Source organism: Rana temporaria, chromosome 4, assembly GCF_905171775.1.
Source record: "Rana temporaria chromosome 4, aRanTem1.1, whole genome shotgun sequence".
Taxonomy (NCBI): Eukaryota; Metazoa; Chordata; class Amphibia; order Anura; family Ranidae; genus Rana; species Rana temporaria.
Window position 1 is genome coordinate 257,583,098 of NC_053492.1, and position 16,832 is coordinate 257,599,929.

The window sequence follows — 16,832 nt, forward strand, 5'->3', positions numbered from 1 at the left end:
TTTGCATTCACTCCCCCCTTACATCAGCAACCCCCCGCACTCGTGGAGGACCGGATCTTCTCTGTGATTTCCGCGAACTGGGCATGGGCAGTTCTAACCCGTCACTCTCCATAATTTTTTACTGGGGTTGCTGGGCAGCCGGTGGGGCCCCCCAGGCAAGCGGGGCCCCCGGGCAACTGCCCAGCGTGCCCAATGGAAAAGATGGCCCTGCTCAGTTGCCCATGGGAATGTCAAAACTTTGGAAGATAAAGTTGCAGTTCTAGTGGCTGGCAAAAATTTTGAGAATTTGCTTGGCATACCTGTTGCCCTGAAAGGCACTGCTGAGCAGATGAAAATATGACTAAAAATTTAGAAACCAAACCTGCAAAGAAAAAGGAAGTGAAACGATTAGAGGTTAAAAACATGTTTTTTTTAAAGGAAAAGACCTGAGCCACGTTGTTACTAATAAAAAAAAAGACTAATAAACGAATAAACTAATAAGACTAATAAAAAAAATGGTGGTCATGCCCAGTGATCCAGTCCTTCTGGAACATGGTACATGAGACTATCATTGCAATCACCTCAGATGATCTCAGACTTGAACCGGCACAATACCTGGTACACCACAGTTCAATCCCCAGAAGGAGATACTTGAAATCCCTCACAATGTTCATGATAAACGCTGCTAGGCACTGTATTCCGTGCCACTGGCGTTCAACTATCACGCCAACAAAGATAGAGTGGTTTCACAGGCTTATCAACATAGAGAGAATCGAAGAACTCATTAGCATTGCTCAGGAACGGATTATTACATTTAATGCGACTTGGTACAAATGGCTGTAGTTTAAAAACACCCCAGAATTCAAAGCCTATAACTTGTAAATCCCTGACCTTCAGATCTGATTGCTTCAAGATAGATGGCTTTGCTGTTTTTCTTATCATACACACAGCATATGTCCTTTCTAATCGCTTAGTCTTTTTTTTTTTCTACCCCCCCCCCCCTCCTATATCAATCCTTTCCCTCCCCATATCCTTAATACTTGTACAAAAATTAAAGGAGAAGTTATGTCTCATACCAACACTTCAAGCGAGCTTCAAACTGTTCCATATGCATAATGTTTGCACCATTCCTATTGTACTGTTCAGACCTTTAAAAGTTTCTGTACTGTATAGTTCAATATTTTTTTGTACGCAAAATGTATATTTACATTGTGTTTTGCAATATTTCTACTCAATAAAACTTTATGAAACAAAACAAAAAAAAAAGACAGACATTCTTTGAATTGTTTGGGATCCACAACTTGACAGAATACTGCAGTTATTCTCTAAGGCCCCATACACACGAGAGGATTTATCCGCAGATACGGTCCAGCGGACCGTTTCCACGGATAAATCCTCTCAAAGATTTCCGCTGATTTCGATGGGATGGAGTGTACACACCATCGCATTGAAATCCGCGCGGAAATCCTCTGCCGATGACGTGTCGCGCCGTCGCCGCGATTATGACGCGGCGACGGGCGCGACGCTGTCATATAAGGAATTCCACGCATGCGTCAAATCATTACGACGCGTGCGGGGAATCCCTTTGGACGAATGGATCCGGTAAGTCTGTACAGACGAGCGGATCCATCCGTTGGAATGGATTCCAGCAGATGGATATGTTGTGCAGCACAGCAAATATCCGATCTGCTGGAATCCATCCCAGAGGAGATTTCTCCGCGGAAACAGATCCGCTGGCGTGTACACACCATAGGATCTATCCGCAGAAACCCATTTGCTGGGATTTATCTGCGGATGGATTCTATCGTGTGTACGGGGCCTTAGAAGCCATGCAAACGCTCCTAAGGTTGTCAATGATACTGCAGAAAGAGGAATTGCTCTGATAAAAAAGTATAACGAATTGATCAGGGATGAACAACAAAAACAATTCTTGTTGAGGGTAGTCGAGCATCACAGAAAAGTCGAATATACAAAAATAGAAGGTGCAATCAGCGCAAAAACAAAATCAATAATAATGAATAAACCCCCAAAATGCAAGCTGGACACTAAGAATTAACACAAAATTCCAATAGCAAATGTAAAAAGAAAACGCCCCACTAATGAAGTTCTTTGTGAACGTAATGTCGTACGGGGGGTTGAAGCAGCCGCTCATGACGCCACACATCCATGCCTGATCCAGCCTCATGTCTGTTTATGCCATACATAAACATTTGTGAGTAACCTTTTTATACAATAAATGCCGATGCCTTTTAATGATACAGAGAGCACTTAGATTATTCCTTTGTCTCCTATATACCTGCTTGCTGAGCCTGGATATCCAGCTGTCTGTGTGGAGTATTGTGAGCTTTTCTTGTGAAAGGAGGAATTTCCTAAAACGTTTCTGATCGATCTGCTTAACTGCTGGTTTGACTTCCTATTAGTTCAGGGGTCCATTCCTGGAGGTGAGAGTACCTAGAGAGCCTTGGATGAAGGGATTGTCACTGTTTGTGAACCTCATCTCATTGGTGGATTTACTTTCTATGGACTTTTCATTTATTTTTATGTCCAATATTTATTAATATATTAATCACAGACTTTTATTTTCTATTCATTATTATTATTATCATTATTGGTTATTAACCTTTGATGTCATATGTTTACACATTTGCGCTGCACTTTTTTTTCTTTTTACATCACAGAAAAGTTGCCACCAAGCGAACAAAACAAGGGATTGCATCGTTCAAATTTGATTAATATAACACATGTTTTGCCCATCATATTACCTATTAATCTTAGTGTATAGTTTTAATAGTATTTTAAGTTTGTGATTTCTAGTTTTCCCAATAAAAGTAATTAACCACTTCCATACCAGGCACTTATACACCTTCCTGCCCAAGCCAATTTTCAGCTTTCAGCGCTGTCGCAATTTGAATGACAATTGCGCGGTCATGCTACACTGTACCCAAACACATTTTTTATCATTTTGTTCCCACAAATAGAGCTTTATTTTGGTAGTATTTGATCACCTCTGTGATTTTATTTTTTTGTGCAACAAATAAAAAAAAATTTAGATTTTTTTTTGAAAAATATTTTTTTTTCTTTGTTTCTGTTAATTTATTTTGTAAATAAGTACCTTTTCTTCTTCAATGATGGGCACTGATATGGCTGCACTGACAGGCACTGATAAGGTGGCACTGATGGGCACCAATAAGGCTGCACTGATGATGGGCACTGATAGGCGGCACTGATGGGCACTGATAGGTGGCACTGGTATGCGGCACTGATGGGTACTCATAGGCGGCACTGATGGGCATTCATAGGTGGCACTGATGGGCACTCATAGCTGGCACTGATGGGCACTCATAGCTGGCACTTATGGGTGGCACTGATAGGTGGCATGGACGGGCACTGATAGGTGGGCACTGATGGGCACAGATGGGCACGCATGAGCACTGATAGGTGGCACTGATGGACACTGGTGGGTGGCACTGATGACACTGGTGGGTGGCATTGCTGGGCATCACAAGTCATCACAAAACAATCAGGAGAGCCGCCGATCAGCTTTCCTCTACTCGCGCCTGTCAGACGCGAGTGAGGAAGAGCCGATCAACGGCTCTTCCTGTTTACATCGTGATCAGCCATGATTGGACACAGCTGATCACGTGGTAAAGAGCCTCCGGCGGAGGCTCTCTACAGAGATCAGTGGTGCGGTGTGTCAGACTGACACACCGCACCACCGATCGCCGCGATGCTCGCCCCCATGGGTGTGCGGCGGCTGTTATCCTGCTGGACGTTAATAGACATCCAGTCAGGATAACACAACCACTTCCCAGACGTCAATATGCTATTGACCGGGCGGGAAGTGGTTAACATTGAAAAAACGTTTTTTTTGCCTACTTTTACAAAACAGATCAAAGTGTGCAACTTCTAAATATAATCCACACTCCTTGAAATTTTGAATTATATATATAGGTTTAAGCTTATCTCTAGGAAACTGTGTGTTCTGAGGAACAAAACTAGGGCCTAGGCTAAAGGCCTCAAACAGCCAGATAGCAAGTGTGACAGCCAGGAAGCTAAACTGTTGAGTTGACAAGATATAGGAATGGTGGAACCCCCTGCGAGGGCTGCTATTGTATTTGTGAACTTTTGTGTTTTTAAATAAAAGGCCCTTAAAAATTCAGTTCTGGATTGGCGTACTCACTGGAAAACGCATCTATCGCTGGAGTCCAATAACCCCAATCTTACAATATACATATATATATATATATATATATATATATATATATATATATACACACATATATCTTTTACATCACTGAGACTCGTGGCGTAAGTAAAGTCTGCAAACATTTTATTTTTTTTTAGTTTTTTTGCCATAGAAAATGAAACACCCTAACTTTCTTGCTTTCCAAAAAAAAAAATGCACATGGGACAGTGGCGGAACTACCAGGGTCGCAAAGGTTGCAGCTGGGTCCTGGAGTTCAACCACTGTGAGGGGACCCAAGGCTGTAGGAGTGGAGTGTTTGTATGCGACTTAGAATCCTGACTTCACCCGCACTGCACCAGTCATTGCTGCTTGTGTTTGGCTTCCTGGTCGCTATAATCTCATTATTGGGCTCTTCCTCCTCATATCTGGTAAATACTAAGGCCAATTTCCAGGATCAACTTATGTGTCACAGGCAGTGCAGGCAACAGCAAGTTACTTGTCACCTGTGGCTCGGCTGTAGGATCGTAGTCTGCCGACTTAGTGCCTCTCCTCAATTCACGCCTGTCACAAGAATAGGAAAAAATAAAGACGTGCTAAAAACTTAAGAAATTATTTTAAACAAACATGTGCATATTTCAAAAACAATTCAAAGAAAATACCAATCCTTAACCAGTTAAGCCCCGGACCAATATGCAGCCTAAAGACCCAAGGTGTTTTTACAGTTCAGGACTGCGTCGCTTTAACAGACAATTGCGCGGTCGTGCGACGTGGCTCCCAAACAAAATTGGCGTCCTTTTTTCCCCACAAATAGAGCTTTCTTTTGGTGGTATTTGATCACATCTGCGGTTTTTAGTTTTTGCGCTATAAACAAAAATAGAGCGACAATTTTGAAAAAAATGCAATATTTTTTACTTTTTGCTGTAATAAATATCCCCCAAAAACATATATAAAAACATTTTTTTTCCTCAGTTTAGGCCGATACGTATTCTTCTACCTATTTTTAGTAAAAAAAATCGCAATAAGCGGTTATCGATTGGTTTGCGCAAAATTTATAGCGTTTACAAAATAGGGGATAGTTTTATTGCATTTTTATTAATTTTTTTTTTTTTACTACTAATGGCGGCGATCAGCAATTTTTTTCGTGACTGCGACATTATGGCGGACACTTCGGACAATTTTGACACATTTTTGGGACCATTGTCATTTTCACAGCAAAAAATGCATTTAAATTGCATTCTTTATTGTGAAAATGACAGTTGCAGTTTGGGAGTTAACCACAGGTGGCGCTGTAGGAGTTAGGGTGCACCTAGTATGTGTTTACAACTGTAGGGGGGTGTGGCTGTAGGAATGACGTCATCGATCGTGTCTTCCCTATAAAGGGAATGACGCGATCGATGCGCCGACACAGTGAAGCACGGGGAAGCCGTGTTTACACACGGCTCTCCCCGTTCTTCAGCTCCGGGGAGCGATCGCGACGGAGCGGCTATAAACAAATAGCCGCGCCGTGGTCCCGGATCGCTCCCCGAGCGGACCCGACCTCCGCATGTAGCGGGGGGGGTCCCGATCGGACCCCCCACCCGCTAATAGGCGAGGACGTACATGTACGCCCATGTGCCTGTACGTGCCATATTGTGGACGTATATGTACATGCGGGGGTCGGGAACTGGTTAAATAATAAATGTGAACAGATTCTGTGATGGAATCATTAATTCCCATTCACATTATTTTTTCCTTTTTTTCTTATTTTTTTCTTATTTTTACCTTTTTTTTATTATTTTTTTCCTATTTTTGACCACTGTTTGATGTTGCACAGCAAGTCATAGCTCTATATTAGCTTTACCAGCATTTCTGTCACCCCGTGGCCACACAGGTTTGTTTTTTGTTTTTGTGTATTAGCGCAATTTTTCTCCCCTTTTTTCTATACCTGTCACAAGAATAGCTGCTGATTTCTCCTGAGGAGAATTGAGCTTTGCTCTCCTTCCAGCAGAGGGCACATTGCTCTTGTCACATGACTGGAGGGGGGAATAAAATGCTGACTGTGCTGAGTACTAAAGGGAAAGGGGGAGATAACTAAGCCTAAGGCCCCGTACACACGACCGAACATGTCTGCTGAAACTGGTCCGCAGACCAGTTTCAGCGGACATGTTCGGTCGTCTGTACGTCCGACCGGACAATTTTCCGGCGGATCGGACAGGATTCCAGCGGACAAATGTTTCTTAGAATGCTAAGAAACATGTCCGCTGGAAGCCTGTCCGTCGGACATGTTTGGTCGTCTGTACAGACTCACCGGACATGTCCGCTCCACCGAAAGCCCTCGCATGCGTCGAAGTGATTCGACGCATGCGTGGAAGCATTGAACTTCCAGGGCCGCGCACGTCGCCGCGTCATCGTCGCGGCGACAGCACGGCCACATCACCGCGTATCGTGTGCGCGCGGATTTCTGTTTGATGGTGTGTACAACCATCAGACAGAAATCTACGAGCGGACATGTCCGATGAAAACGGTCCGGCGGACCGTTTTCATCGGACAGTCCGTCCGTGTGTACAAGGCCTTAGAGCTCCCCTCTCCTCTTCAAACTCCCTCCATACACCTCTCCTCATACCACCCCACAGCTCCCTTCTCCTCAGATCACCCCCACTGTCCCTGGATCAGAGGTCATGGGGGTCTTCGTTGTTTCCTGCACCAGAGCCCTGAAGGTTCTAGTGACACCTCTGACCTTGGACATTATTTGGCAAGTAAGTGGGTCTCTGACATTATAATGTATTGGCTACAGAGTTGAAGATCCATATTTAGCCGTATCTATTGTAGACCTTTTAGAATAATGTTAAATATTGTTGCCCAATGTGAGGTATCAAGCAACCACAAGTCTGACTTGGAATTCCACTTGAAAAGTGTGTTTCAATCGATGGGCTGCTGCTTTAATATTTTGGAGAGGCATTTCAAAAAAATGTTTATACCCTTTTGTGAGAGTATTATGCTGCATACACACGATAATTTTTCGGCATAAAAAAAACTTTGTTTTTAAAAAATGTCATTTGTGTGTGGGCTTCACATCATTTTTCAGGTTTTTTTTCGAACATGCTGCATTTTTTGACAACGTTTTAAACTATGTAGTTTTTCGGGTTGTAGAAAATCATCGTGTGTGGGCTAAAACGACGTTAAAAACCTGCACATGCTCAGAAGCAAGTTATGAGACGGGAGCGCTCGTTCTGGTAAAACTACCATTCGTAATGGAGTAATCACGCTGTAACAGACAGAAAAGCGCAAATCGTCTTTTACTAACATGGAATCAGCAAAAGCAGCCCCAAGGGTGGCGTCATCCGCATGGAACTTCCCCTTTATTTTTTAGATTTAATTTCTCTTTATTATTTTCCGTTTTCTTTTTATAAAAAAAGGGATCAAATTACATGCGAATGATACACATTATCTGATACACCATATACATGTATAAAGCAATAATATAGTTTATGAATCAGCTAATTTCATGTGTTCCCCCCCCCCCCCCCCCCCCCCGTCCACCCCCCAATTAACATTATAGACAATTAAAGGAGAAAAAAAAAGAAAGGAAAGGGAAAAAAAAAAGAAAAAAAAAAAAAACCTAGGAGGAGGTATCCTCGTCTGGGTTGTCCATTGATCAAACGCAGGAGAGTAGATTAAGAGGAGAACAGGAGAAAAGGAGAACAGGAGAAAGAAAGCTCGAGGGGCATTGCAAGTAAGCAAGCCAAGAGTAATGGAGAGTGGGGAGACCTTGCTTTTCTTCAGCAACAGTCCATGGCTATAGAGAAGTTTTGGCACCCACTGGGGTAAGAGGATTTTCAGACCCCCTGTAGCAGTTATCTATCCAAGGGGAATCCCATTTCTCTTAGCCCAGGTCCCCACACTCTTCTAAATCTACCATAATTTCCCTGCTTAATAAAGGCCACCCTCTCACACCATACCAGAGCATTGATAGTTTCAACCCAGTTCTCAACAGATGGAGGGGCATGCGCTTGCCATCTCTGAGCTATTAACTTCCGAGCTTGGAATAAGCACCTAAGTACACTTTCCATAGCTCCTGGAGGAATTCTATGGTCTTCCATACCTCCTAACAAGCAGGTTATAACCTCCGGCTCTAAAGAAGTTTTAAAGATTTTGTTAATCCTGTTTATCACTTCTATCCAGTATCTAAAAAGCTTGGGGCATCTCCAGAACATATGAATAAGATCTCCCGGTGTCTTGCACCTGGGGCATTCATCACTCTGGTTCCAACCTAGAAAAAACATTTTTTTAGGGGTGTGGTAAACCCGGTGCAATAGAAATAAATGGGACAATCTCTGTGCTGGGGCAATTGACACCAATGTCCCTCTATGTAAAATATCATTCCATTGCTCCGAGGTTAGCGACCCAATATCTTTTTCCCATCTTTCTCGGCTCTTAGAAGCCCCTCTTTGACTTATAGTTTTAGTGCCGAGTTGGTCATATAGTGCCGAGATTTGGCCTTTCGTGATATTCGTTTGAATTGTCTTAAGAAGCACGGGGATATGTGTCCTAACCATTGGGTAAGCCTTAAACTGAGTCTGGAGGGCATGTCTGATCTGTAAATAATTAAAAAAAGTTTTATTTGGTACATCATATTCTTCTCTCAATTTCGAAAACGTTTTGATAAGGTTGCCCTCATACATATGTAGTAGCCGTGTTATTCCTTGGATCTCCCAAATTTTGGGGATTTCTAAATCTTTAAGTTCCATTAAGTTCTTATTGTGCGAGAGGGGAGCAAACTCAGTTATCCCAATGTAGCCCAACAAAGCTTTCGTAGTTTGCCACACTTTGTTAATTAGCTTTATAGTCGGGCATTGGTAGACAAATGAGTTTGCCTCCAGGGCTTCTATTAAAATTTTATGTGGGGCCCTTGATAGCATTAGCCTAAAGCAGTTATTACCAAAATTTAGATTGCCACAGCCCGCTAACTGCTGTAGCTGAGACGCCAGGAAATATGATCTTGGATGTGGAACCGCCATCCCCCCTTCCTTCAACGGGAGCTGCATCGTCTGCAATCTAATTCTGGACTGGCTTCCCTTCCACATTAACTCCCTAAATAATGTTTCAAACCGTTTAAACCATATTTGGTTCAGCCAAATTGGAGAGTTGTGTAGCACATATAATATCTGGGGGAGCCAGATCATTTTTATCAGGTTGCATCTCCCAGCTACAGAGAGGGGGAGACGGTTCCAAATGTCTTTTTTTAATTTCAGTTTTAACAATAGTGGAGCTATGTTGTTACTGGTGTACTCCTTAGCCTCGCTAGTAATCCAGACCCCTAGGTACTTCAGTTTTGTTGTAATTCTCAGCTGGGGTATCTCGGCAATTGTCTGTTCGCGTATTGGATCTATTGGAAGTAGAGCCGATTTATCCCAATTGACAATTAGTCCCGAGAACCTTCCAAATTCCCTTACCATTCGAACCACTGGAGCCAACGATCTATCCACGTCTCCTAAGAAAAACAAGACATCGTCCGCATAAAGCGATATCTTGTCTTCCTCCGAACCCCTTCTAAACCCCAGTATGTCTTTGTTTAGTCTAGCTTTAATAGCAAGAGGTTCCATGGCCAATGCAAACAAGAGTGGGGAGAGGGGACAGCCCTGTCTCGTTCCCCTTTCAAGTTTGAATGTATCTGAGGCATCACCGTTAATTTTTATTTTTGCTCTTGGTTCGTTATATAGGAGTTTGACCCACTTGGTAAATATTGGACCAAATCCAAAGCTTTCCAATACCTTCCATAGGTATGGCCATTCGATGCTGTCAAACGCTTTAGGGGCGTCCAAAGCCAACAGTGCTCTAGGCCTATCGATGTCAGTGGGGATCTGGATATTTAGGAAGGCCCTTCTGATGTTTATGCTGGTTGACCTGTTCGGGATAAACCCTGATTGGTCAGAATGGATAAGACTCTCAATGCACCCTTTTAAGCGATTTGCCAAAACCTTGGCAAGGATTTTTGCATCTGTACAAAGCAATGAGATTGGGCGATAAGAGGAAGGGTCTAATTTATCTTTTCCCTCCTTATGGATTACCACAACCGTTGCCTCCATCATAGAGGGCGGGAGCTGTCCCTCCAAAAACGCGCTTTTCAATGTCTGAAGCAGTTCTGGTAGCAAGATTGCACCAAACCGCTTATAGATCTCTATTGGGAGCCCGTCAGGGCCAGGTGATTTATGGTTAGACATCCCCTCCATCACCAGCCGGAGTTCCTCCAGTGTAACAGGGGACTCCAATTTCTCCCTATCGTCATCTGACAGAGTTGGAACCGGAGTTCCCCGAAAAAAGGACTCCATACCTTCATTTCCTCCCTTAGACTTATAAAGAGATTTATAAAAATCATAGAATATATGTCTTATCTCCCTACCATCAGTGCAAATATCCCCTGCAGGGGCCCTAATTGCTACAATATTGGAAGAGGGAGAGTTGGCCTGTATCAGCATGGACAGCACTCGTCCAACTTTCTCCCCTTCCCCAAATTGGGTTTGTCTCTTGAATATTTGGTTATTCTGTGCTTTTCTCATAGTCGCCATTCTATAAACCTCTTGTTTGTCCAGCCACTCTTTTTGGGTGTTTAGAGACGGGGCATCGATAAATCGTTGTTCGGCTACCATCGCTTCACTCTTTAGATCCTCCTCCCATGCCCTGGACTCTCTGCGTACTCTAGCCACACTCTGAATCAACAAGCCCCTTAAGTAGGCCTTCAGCGAGTCCCAGACCACTCCAGGCTTTGCCGAGCCTGTATTTATTTGCACATATTCATCCAGACTATTAAGAAGTTCCCGTGGTTCGCCCAGTAACTCAAGCCAGCATGGGCTAATTTTCCATTCTCTTGGAGAAGTTCTCATGTTTGTCCTAATAACTAACTCCAAGGGTGAGTGGTCTGAGACCCCCCTTGGCCCGTACTCTACCTTCTCAACTAGATCCAATACCAACTCATTGCCCAGGGCCAAATCGATTCTCGACAAGGTAGAATAGGAGCTAGAAAAACAAGAGTACTGTCGGATATCAGGATGGCGAGTGCGCCAGATGTCCATTAGTCATGTCTCGTCTAGGAATTGGGTCAATCGGCTCACTTGTTCTAGCTTTGGTTCGTGTGTCAGAGGAAATCTATCATAGGCTCTATCTAGAACTTCGTTATAATCGCCTACCGCAATCAGGGGGGTATCGGTTTTATCCAGCATAAATTCGACCAACCTCTGTAGAATGTCAAATTTAAAGGGGAGGGGATATAAATGTTGGCTAGTACAAATGGCCTGTTCCCAATAGAGCAGGCCAAAAATATGTACCGACCTTGATCGTCGATCCAGCTTTTCTCACAGGTAAATGGCACATCCTTTCCCACCATTATGCTCACCCCCCTCGAATAAGAGGAGTGAACTGAATGATAGCGAAATGGAAATTTCTGTGAGCCCAACTGGGCCATTGTATCTTTAGTTAGGTGTGTCTCCTGTAGGCAAAGTATCCCTGGCCCCCTCCCGTCCATTGATGCTAGTACCAAGGCTTTCTTAATAGGGTCCCCCAATCCACGTACGTTCCATGATCTAACCCTCAAAGCCATAGACTGTAGAGAAACAAGCAATTATAAAGAGTAGCAGTACCATACAAAAGTAGAGATAGTAGAAAAAAGCCACCTCTTCTGGTCTCCCCTTCTCCTCCCTCTCTCCTGCCCTCCCCCCCTCCCCCCTCCTCCAGACACCCATCCAGACTAAATCTCCTCCTTTTTCCTGTATTAATTAAGATAACTCCCTTTCTCAGAACTCCCTCCCAACTTCCTCCCCCCCAACCCCCCCTCCCTCTCCCCCAAACCCCCCCCTCTCCCCCAAACCCCCCTCCCTCTCCCCTCCCCCCCTGCCCACCTGGGCTCCCCCATGGGGCTACACCTGTGGCCTCACCTCTCCCATCTACCCACAACCATACTCCCATTCTTACACTCATTTGCCTCTTGCCCTCTATTGAGGTGCAAAGATCTCCACCCTCCCTCCCCATCAATTAAATCAAAATCGAATTATGGCTAGGTGTAACATCTCAAGTCAAGTAGAACCTTTAAGAATACAAAGAAACAAACTTAGATAAAATGTAAAAGTGTCAATTAATACATAGTGCCCCCCCCCCCCCCCCCGAGAGGAAAGGAAAAAAAAAACCCTCCTTCCCCTCCCCTCCCCTTTATAGTGCCGTCGTACGTGTTGTAAGTCACCGTGCTTTGCTAGAGCATTTTTAAAAAACGATGGTGTGTGGGCAACGTCGTTTTAATGATGAAGTTGGAAAAACTTTGTTTTTTCTACATGCCGAAAAACTTTGTTTCTTTTCATGCCGAAAAATGATCGTTTGTACGCGGCATTACTGGTGTGTCACTTTGGTCAGTAATTAAAGAGTGTAGTTAGGTGTATAGAGATTTTTACCTTGCTATCAGCAGAAAGAACTATTAATACAACCCTCACCATGGAGAAAGGAGGGGGAGAAGCTATCCAGATAAGGAAATGTGGAACCATCTGGGAGCCCCCAAACATTTCAGATCTGTGGTACTCTTTCCTGTTTTTTTCTGATAAGTATTTTAGTTGTATACTTGAATGGAGCAATGAACACTGCATCTGTAAGAATTAGGTGGTACTGAACAGCCTCTATCCCCCTGATGTAGGGTATAGCAATACAGTCCTTTATCTGGCAATGAACACGTTACAAAACCCTGACCCAAAATGGTACTAGTAAGCTGGGCATAACTATATCTATTAATACATAAATAGCTGCTGATTGAACACTGCCGCTCTAGTTTTCATATTTTGATATAAGTAAGTGCTTCTGAACTGAAGACGCATTATGTCACCATGCAATGTGATAGAGAAATGTCCTGCTGAGACTTTATGGACTAGGAAAAGTAGGTCTCAAAATATTTATTGTAGTTAAGATGTGTCCTGTTTCATTGCATGGAACAAATAATCTACACGCAAGAACAAACTACCTTTACACTTTGGACTGTTGCCACTTGGAGTTCAGCTACTAGACACTTAAAATGATACTAACAAACATGCTATATAGAAAAAGAAAAATGACTGTGCTTAGGCTCTAAAAAGCAGCTAGCATTTGTGACAATATAGAAAAGAAAAAGGAGAACATGCAGTGCTGCCATATTGCCATATGCATCTCCACCTTTAAACTACCTAAATTGAACTCAGGCAATGTAATGCGGAAATCTTAATGGGGGAGCTTGTGGAAGTTAATATACATGTTCCTCTGCATAAGTCCCCTAGTGTAGATGGCTTTCCCATTTTTGCTATAAACATCTTTACATACACTAGCCCCCTCCTTGCTGGCCCTAGCCAACAGTTTGTCAGCACTGCTCCCCAAGACCCCAAGGTATCCCAGAGAGACAGGAATTAGTAACAAAAAGGGCGCAACTAGTGGACAAGGAGAGGTATCAATGTAGGAATACATCTGGGAAGTGACTGGCTAGAGTAATATAGGAAAAAATCGTTCCTTCATCCCTAAAATTAGGGAGGTATGTATGGGGGGGGAGAAAATTATGAGTACCTGAGAGGCCTTGACTTTCCCTCACTGCCTAGAGAGGAACTGGAGAAACTTGAAGTCCCAATTACTCCAGAAGTAGTAAGAAGAGTAATAATAGTATGCCCCTTGGAAAATCTCCGGGACCTTGTGGGTACTCAATCTTATATTATAAGAGATTTCAAAAGTTTCTGATCCCCAAATGATGTGAATACCTTAAAAGCCCTGGTCCAAAGAGAGACTCTGCGGGAAAAATCATTATTGGCCTATATAACCCTCATTTTAAAAGAAGGGAAGCACCCAACAGTCCCAGCGAGTTATCGCCCAACATCCCTGTTAAACACAGATAATGATTTGTGCAAAAGTAATAGCAGAAAGACTAAAGCCCCTACTACCAAGCTGGGTAAATAGTGATCAGGTAGGGTTTGTATCAGGAAGAGAGGGAAAACATAATGGCCTGAAGTCACTGTGTCTGATCCATGAATTAGAGGGGGGCAGGAGAACCCAGTTGCATTTCTGTCGATTGATGTCAAAAAGGCCTTTGACAGGGTGGACTGGGGCTTCATGTCTGGAACATTAAGGCATCTGGGTATTGGGGTAAAAATTATCAAATGGATATTTGCCTTTTACTCTCACCCAACAGCCAAAAACCTGAATACATGGGACCTTATCCCCCCTTTGGACTTATTTAATGGGACAAGGCAAGGGTGTCCCCTGTTGCCAATGCTGTTTGTAATAGCATTGGAACCCCTGTTAGTGACGATTCCGTAAAAACCCAGATATTGGATGGGTAAAAGTAGGGGAAAGGGAGTAAAAAGTAGCTGCATATGCAGACAAACTGCTTTTCTATATGTCCAACCCTAGAACAACAATCTGTTATACAAGTTGTCCAGGTATGGAAAACTGACTAACTAAATAATTATGTCTAAATCAGAGATTCTGAATATTACTATTTCAAAGGAGGAACAGCGGGTGATCCAACCTTAATTCCCTTTTGCATGGTGTAAGGAGGTAATGGGGTTTCTGGGAATAAAATTTACTGCATCCATAGGGACCATGTTCAAGGCCAACTATATGCAAGCGCTTAATAAAATTAAACACTTGGAGAATCTGAGACACTCATGGATAGGAAGAATTAACGCTTTAAAAATGAATATCCTACCATGGCTGACCTATATTTTCCAAATGATCCCAATAACAGTACCCCAGGACTATTTTAAGAAACTAAGATCAATGATATTAAAATATATCTGGGTATATAAACGGCCCAGAATTGCATATGCAATCTTGACGAAAGCTAAATGGTTGGGAGGATTAGTAGCCCCAGATTTTGAGAAATACTATCAGGCGATTTGTATTTCTCAGATGTTAGAGTGGATTCATAATAAAGAGGGGAGAAGCTGGGTGAATATGGAGATCTCACAAAGTAAGTTAGACTTAGGGAAGATGGGCAGGATACCACGGCAGAATTAGCTAACAGTAAGAATCCACTAACTAGAAACTAGGGATGAGCTTCGTGTTCGAGTCGAACTCACGTTCGAATCGAACATCGTATGTTCGACAGTTCGTCTAAAAACGAACGTTACGGGCCGTTCGCACCAAATTCGGGTGGCTTGTCACGGCCCATAATTCACTGCGGCATCACAGTGCATTGCTGGCTGATGATTGGCCAAGCATGCAATATGACCCGCATGCTTGGCCAATCATAGCGCGCAAAAAATAATAATTGGCCAAAGCCAGGGTGGTTTTGGCCAATTATGGCTCAGGGGGTTTAGTACACGCCCCACACTATAAAAGGCCGCCTGCAGGTCGGCCTTGTGTAGTGTGTTGCGGCGGTGGTTAGAGAGAGAAGACAGAGAGTGAGAGAGAGTGTCATTTATTCTAGGTAGATAGAGCAGGCAGGCTAGTCAGTTAAATTTACAGTGTGTAGAGAATATATATGCATCCCAGGTGTTGTACATATATTTATACATTGTATAGTTTAGCTAGATCAGCTCTTCCTAAGTTACTGGCAGGCAGGTGATTGTGCTAGCTGCAGTATTCTCATGTGGTGTATTGCCTGTGTCCTCTGCAGTGTGCACCATAAAGCTACTTGGTGTGTACTGCCCGTGTCCTCTGCAGTTTGCACCTATAGCTACGTAGTGTGTGTACTGCCTTTGTCCTCTGAAGTTTGCACATAAATCTACTTGGTATGTACTGCCCGTGTCCTCTGCAGTTTGAACCTAAAGCTACGTAGTGTGTACTGCCTGTGTCCTCTGCAGTCTGCACCATAAAGCTACGTGGTGTGTACTGCCTTTGTCCTCTGCAGTTTGCACCTAAAGCTACTTGGTGTGTACTGCCCGTGTCCTCTGCAGTTTGCACCATAAAGCTACGTGGTGTGTACTGCCTTTGTCCTCTGCAGTTTGCACCTAAAGCTACTTGGTGTGTAATGCCCATGTCCTCTGCAGTTTGCACCTAAAGCTGCGTAGTGTGTACTGCCTGTTAGTGTTGCTCACGAATATTCGTATTGCGAATATTCGGCTCGAATATGGCATATTCGAGTATTCGCGATATATTTTGAATTTCGCAATTCCGAATATTCGCATTTTTTCAATTTTATTTTTAAAACAGATCACATCCTATCGACGTCTAAAAGCATTGCTGGTATGATTAGAGACCCTGGGCCGAGTAGCTAAGCTGAGGCGATCCTTTTATGTTGCCGAATTAAAAAAAAAAAAAAATTGCGAATTTTCGCTAATGCGAATGCGAAAATGATTGCGAATTTTCGATAACTGTGGTAGGAGAACTCTGAATGTCTCTGATGCAAAAGGGGGGGGGGGCTTTGTGTATGTTTCTGTTATGAATATTTGTATGTTTGATATTATTTTTTTTTGTAAGAAGGAAAAAATTGCGCATACCTTAAAAAAAGAGGAGAATACAGCAGCAACTCAAAAATGTTATACAACATAAATTAATACAAGACAGAAAATGGAGTCGCTCTACAAGAATAAAAAATATGTCTAGTGACAAGACATGTGGGCAAATTATAAAATAAGCAAGCGCAAATAACTTGTGAAATACACAGTGAAACAAATATATAAAGATATATAGTCCCAATAATAGAAAAATAATCTTTCATAAAAATGTCTTTGATATGTGAAGTGAAAAAAAGTCC